The sequence below is a fragment of the Sinohyriopsis cumingii genome, chromosome 18, assembly GCF_028554795.1.
Source record: "Sinohyriopsis cumingii isolate HCF-2022 chromosome 18, ASM2855479v2, whole genome shotgun sequence".
In the NCBI taxonomy this organism is placed as follows: domain Eukaryota; kingdom Metazoa; phylum Mollusca; class Bivalvia; order Unionida; family Unionidae; genus Sinohyriopsis; species Sinohyriopsis cumingii.
Window position 1 is genome coordinate 567,162 of NC_142978.1, and position 6,759 is coordinate 573,920.

At 36.3% G+C, this 6,759-nt stretch overlaps 1 protein-coding gene across 1 annotated transcript in view; it reads right to left on the reverse strand.

The window, feature by feature from the left end:
- LOC149775943 (uncharacterized) overlaps nt 1-6,033 on the reverse strand; it is a 151,727-nt gene extending 145,694 nt beyond the window's left edge. Inside the window, exon 1 of the mRNA XM_089941052.1 lies at nt 5,946-6,033. The gene's annotated coding sequence lies outside the window, so the exon portion shown is untranslated. The remainder of the gene's footprint in view (nt 1-5,945) is intronic.
- Between the last annotated feature and the right edge of the window lie 726 nt (nt 6,034-6,759).

Consider the following 6,759-nt stretch of genomic DNA (forward strand, 5'->3'; position numbering starts at 1 on the left):
ATGTTTGATGTTATCATGTTAGATTATTGTTAAAAATGTTAGAGTTGTTGTTTAGTGTTAAGTGATTTTTGAATAAAAAATGTTGTGTTTTGAAAAAAATGCCTTTGTCTTTTGTTTAGCCATAAGAATGTTGGATTGATGCTCTTTCATTTCTTACTATCCCTCTCATGACACTCACTGAACGTTGCGGCTCAAAAACCGTGTGGGGGATGTTTTCCTTCACGTCCGCGCTTTGACTTTAAGAACCGGGGTTGTTTCCAGTCTAACCATCCATTGTCGACTCATCCTCCTAAGAAGATGTGCTCCAAACTAGCTAAGCTCAACGAAGCCTACGTGAATTTGCATAGGGTCAGACACAGTCTGATACCGAAGCCAGAAGAAATAGAGAATGTGAGAATGTTAAAAATCACTGAAGACCTGATAGAAGAACTCTTCAGAGAAGAAATGAACAGGGAAAAAGAAGAATGGACAGAGAAGTACAGACTTCAGAGACAGCAGCAACAGCAGCAGCAGCAGCAGCAACCTGAAGCTGACAGAGGCTTTGTCGATTGTCGTATCGACACCAAAGAGTTCTTCTTCTCTTTCCGAAGAAGCAGACCTATCGCCAGAAAGTCTATCCTCAGAGGACATCGCATTCTTAGAAACTAAAAAAGATTGCCATAGCAAACAAAAAAACAACCCTTTTCAGGGCTACCCCAATACTCTAGAAAAGAAATAACTATCCATTTGCCAATGTGTGTAGGTAGAGTAGTGTGAATATAAACACTAACTCTTTTATAAAAAATGTGAGGGTATGTGTTTGTGTGTTTGTGTTTGTAAGCGCTCACGTAAGTTGGTGTGGATAGTAGATTAAAATCATGTTTTTGGTGTTTGAGGTGTATATTTGGGGTTAGATTGGATTGCTTTGCGTATGTGGATAGTCTATTGAAGTAATTAATAAAAAATTTTAAAATAGTGATGGGTAGCATAAAAAGTGAGTGAGTGTTTCTTTTAGGTCCGCGCGTTGTTGTTTTGGGTCATGATCTAGGTAAGATCAATTTTATGTTTTTAGGGGGATGTTTTCCATCACGTCCGCGCTTTCACTATAAATTGAAACTCGTTCGGCAGTCTAGCTACCCTTGTTGATTGATCAACACCAAAAATGAACACGAGACTGGAGAAACTGTTGGAACTTCATGTGCATCTGGAATATGCCAGGCGCATATTAAATGAACTGGCCGCGGAAGCCATTGTGGAAGAGGGAAGGATAAAAGAGGAGTAAAGAAGAAACAAAGAAGAGGAGGAGAGAAGATATAAAGAAGAAGAGGAAAGAAGATACAAAGAGGAGGAGAGAAGATACAAAGAAGAGGAGGAGGAAAAGGAGAGAAGAAGAAAAAATTTCAGAATCCCAGAAACCGAAAATTGGGATTCTGAAGCCACATATCCTGCCTCTGCTCTCTCCCCCAAAAAGGTAAAAAGTAACTGGGGGACAAGATGTGTATGTGGCGCCAGGCCTGGAAGGTGTCACCATTAACCAGGTGTCCATGAAGTTAAAAAAAAACAGCCCTTTTCAGGGCTAACCCAATACTCTAGAAAAGAAATAACTATTAATTTGCCAATGTGTATAGGTAGAGTAGTGTGAATATAAACACTAACTCTTTTTTAAAAAATGTGAGTGTATGTGTTTGTGTTTGTAACCGTTCACGTAAGTTTGTGTGAATAGTAGATTATGGGTTTCTTAGCGTATGTGGAGAGTATAGTTTGGGTTTTATTATATGAAATGAGAAAAGTAGGGGGATGTTTTCCTTCACGTCCGCGCGTTGTTGTTTCTTTGGTCATGATCTAGGTAAGATCAATTTTATGTTTTAGGGGGATGTTTTCCTTCACGTCCGCGCTTTCACTATAAGAACCCACAGTATTCGTCGTTCAAACCGTTCTACAAAGGAGATGGCTTCTAACCAAATGGACAAAATACAAACATTGCAAGACGTTTTAGACAACTTAGGAATGATGGAGCAGATGTTAATAAGACTCGCTGAAGACCATTATTCCTATAGTCCCCATCGTGTAAAGATGGAAATTAATAACTTAAAAAAGGTAAAGGACAAGATTAGTGGTGTCATGAAAGAGATAAAGGAGGAGAAGGAGGATGAAGAGGAAAGAATAAGAATAAGCAAATGGAACAAAAAAATTGAAAAAGAAGAAGAAAATGAGAAGAGGAAGAAAGAAGAGCAGGAGAAAAAAAGAAAGAGAAGAAGAGAAAGAGTGTAGGAGATAAAATAAGAACTTGGTGGAGAAAAAGAAGAAATTAGAAGCAGAAGAAGAAGAAGAAAACCCAAAGGCCCTTTTCAGGGCCAGCCATATTTCTCGAAAAGAGATAGCCTTTCCATTGCCTACCCCTTTTTTAAATTTAAATTTAAATTTAAATTTAAATTTAAATTTAAAAAAAAAAATCCCATATTCAATTCCCCTTGTCCCTAGACAAACCCAAACTCTATTCCCCCATGTTAAATTCCCCCTTGTACGTAGAGTGACCCACGATTTTTCACCATGTTCAATTCCTCTTGTACGTAGAGTGGCCCACGATTTTTCGCCATGTTAAATTTTCATTGTACGTAGAGTGGCCCAGGGGTCCCTGTAATGCTAATTCCCATTGTACGTAGGGTGGCCCCATTCACTACTGTTGCATATACGTAACTATGACAGCTTGACTGCATATAAGGTAATATGTGTTCCGTTCACGTAACTATGAAAGCTTGACTGCATATAAGGTAATATGTGTTGCATACACATACATATAACAGATTGACTGCATATAAAATAATATATGCTGCATACACGTAACTATGGCAGCTTCCCTATTTTTGATCCAAATATTACACTTTTCTTCTCATTCAGAGAAGTGAATGCACTGCATTACATTCATATATCGTGAGTACCCAGTGTCTTTAACATCGACTAAACATGACCAAAACGGAGCGCCTCAAAGCCTTCAGAATGCAATAAAGGGAACTGTTCTATGCTCATTTTTCCCCCGTTAACTTTATATTGTCAGAATCGTTCAATATTCCCCGATACTGAACGCGCGCGATAATACACATATAGCATTCACGTGAATAAAGGAACTACTTTCTTTTGTAAATAAACAATGGACTCAGACGCCAGCACTTTTGATTTGTAAACAAATCATGTACACTCGCGTAAGATGTTTTTACGTTGTGGTTGTTTAAATTTGTTTCTGAATGAACTAAAACATGTTTCGTGGACTGCAAAAAACCCCAGCTGTCTTGACATTTTGCGTTGATACAATGTTACGGATTTAGGCTAGCTACCTTAATTAAATGACGGATTAGGGCCTTAAAAATAACAAGGCATATACTGTTTTCTTTAGCTGGTGATAAGAATGGCAAAATAAAATATACTTACAGTTTTACTTCCTGAATTTCCTCAAAATGTTTTTTCTTAATTCTGCAAATCTGAATTACATGAGCCATGTCATAGGTTTTCAATCTGGATTACACATTTTGAAAGTGTGCTGTAATTTCGATAAGTGCAATTGCATCCTCCTTACTGCACTCAAAATGAAATACACATTAAATTCCATAGCGTCATTTTGGAAATTGCAATTGAAAGACTTAATATTTTTCCCACGTTATGATTTCAAACATTCAATTACAGAAACAGAAACACATCTGCAGACGGAAACACGCTTCTCCCGCGCCACTTCAATCCGATATATTTCATATATAATTTGCACAGATGAATCCAGTCCAAAATCACAAACTTTCGTCAAATCGAAACAAAATACCAAAATATATTCACTCCAGATCAAATGGAAAAGTCGTTGCAATGCCCATTCATTCATAATATGACTGCAAATTTCAATTTTAACTAGATAGGCCATTTTCTTTCGAAAGTTGTGTTGACCGCGCGACGAAGTTCAAATTTATCTGGGCGGAGCTATATGCGCATTAATAATGATGTAATTTTGTAATGTCAAATCTGCGCTTGTCTGTTTAGTTTGGAATACGGCATTCATTCATTTGCGTTGTTTCTTGTAGTGTATTTTGATTATATAATTAAACCTTAGGTAGAATAAAAAATGAACCTATAATAAAATGGTTACTACATTTGTATGGGAAAATATGAACTCGTTTTGTCGAAAGGATATACTGCATTCACAAGTTCGTGCAGTATTCATTCCGAAAACTCGTTCCTATTTTCCCATACAAATGCATTAACCTATAAATACAAAGTCAAAGAGTTTTTTAACCATTTGAATGAAATGTTACAAAACATCACCAATATTCATCCAAATAATTATAACATAAATTCTTAATTAATTCCCTATACATATTCCATATAATGTTAGGTTACTGAACAGTGTGTCATGCTTCATTTATTACATTGTTTACACAATATATTCCTGTACTATCCCAATCCTGTTTGTGTTATCAATAACCATTAGATTGTGGCCTATTTTGTTAATGCATCATGGGTTTGATGCTGGCCACGATTTACCCTTTTCTTCACAGTAATAAACTTAGAATTGTGTCACATTCGGTTATTATGAAATTTACCATTACTTTATATTTATTTGATTTTTAGTTCTTTGCTGACAAAAAAAAAAGATATTTCCTGCAACTGCTTTTGTTTTTGGTCTGATACTGGAGGTCGCGGGTTCAAACCGCGGCTGAGTCATACGGAAGACAAAAATGGTACTAACAGTTGCCTCGTTCAGCATTAAGTGGGTAGTGTTAGGACTGGTCCGTCTGGTGACAGGATAATGTAAGGGGTGGGACATCATGCTACATGTCTGCTGCATGATGGTTCAATGCTAGCCATCGCTTTAGATTGCCACACTATAGACACAGTAGCGATATGATTGAAATTTATTTAAAGCTACGAACAAAATACAAATCACACACACACACAAACACACACACACACACACACGCTTTGAAGTCAATTAGGGTGTTAGAAGGTTGAGTAGACAGCAACAACTTACAGGCATGAGTAAGTGGTAAAATGTTAACTGCGGACAGAACACACACACACACACACACACACACACTTTGAAGTCAATTAGGGTGTTAGAAGTTTGAGTAGACAGCGACAACTTACAGGCATGAGTAAGTGGTAAAATGTTAATTGCGGACAGAACAGTGTGATACTAAGCATATGACTTAATATACAAATGTGCAGAAAAGGATGTGTTTGCCTCAGTGCGATATCTATTATAGCCTTGACTTAATAACATGTAAGATGAATGAATGTATATAACTTTTTGTTATTCATTGTATAATTTTTCAGTAAATGGAGTTCATGATTGGACGGATCATTTCCCGTTTCTACAAAGGTTTAATCAAATCAGCGTAAAAGAAACCCCAGAGATATTAGGTCACGAGTACCCATCATTTGCGTACGACACATCTTAGTTCCATAATATACCTGTCTCAAAGTAGGTCTCGCGGACGCACTGATGATTCGAAATAGTGAGTCGCATATACCAACCGCTGTTCATCAACAAAACACTATAAGGCGACAGGAAATTTATAAAAATACTCTGATCAGTATAAATTATTTAGTGTGTATATTTTGGGATAATGTGAATAGGAATGTTAAGGAAAGTCCTCCAATTATAAGTAGAATGTGAAATATGATTTTTACTCAAGAACAGGGAAACTGTTAATATTTGACAGCAGTAGCACATCACACACATATAAGATTTATAAACAGTCATTAACTATCGCTCCGGCCAATGTGGTTATGTGAGAACGCTTGTCAGTAGCTTCTAGTGAATCGGAGGTTATTTTCGGGAATTTCCCTGGGTATTCCCAATCGTGTGTAGAAAAATGCCGTTAAACCCCACAGAACAATAACTCTCTCTCGTTCTCTCTCTCTCTCTCTCTCTCTCTCTCTCTCTCTCTCTCTCTCTCTTAAGCATATGATGATAATAAATCTACCTGGATATAATTTCTTCACCAAATCCTGCAGATGGGGATGGTCCGTCGCCACGCTATGTTATCGTCCTTTGTTCACAGCTTAGAATTAGGTCAGATCATATTGGTTCGCTATGTGATAGACGCTCGAGAAAACCCACTAATCTATTATTTTTGCACAACTCTGAATTGTTATATTTCATTTTTTCAAAATTGCTCGTAGTGATTCTAACAGGTATGAATACAGAATTTTTCTTAGGTTTTCTCTGAAGTATTTGTTTTGTATAAGTATGGTGTTTTTACTTCCTGGACATTTTAGTGTGTTGATTGTTGATATAAAACACTTTTAATCATTACAGTAGTAACAAGGGGCACTGGGTGTTACGTGGAATTAACATTATGCGTTAGGCACCATTTGGGCACGAAATGGACTAAAAAGGGAAATAATACGTTTCAAATGTCCATGTTTGCCTATATTGTGTCAAAGGAAAATTGTATTATATATATATATATATATATATATATATATATATATATATATATATATATATATATATAGTCTTAAAAACGATACACCACCCTTTCACCAGGTAAATATTGACCACACTCTTAAAAGTGGAGTATTTTCACCAGTTGAATTTTATCATATGAGATGAAATAGAGTTTATACAAAGAAGTTATATCTGAGGCTAAACATACATCTATATTAATTTAATCTATCAATTTATAGAAGATAATGAAAACATGCGGTGATTAGTATTCTTCATTATTTGCCCTAGCATCCTTATTCTGGAGGAACAACATTCTTCAAATTGTGTATTAGAAATGTCCATGTCCA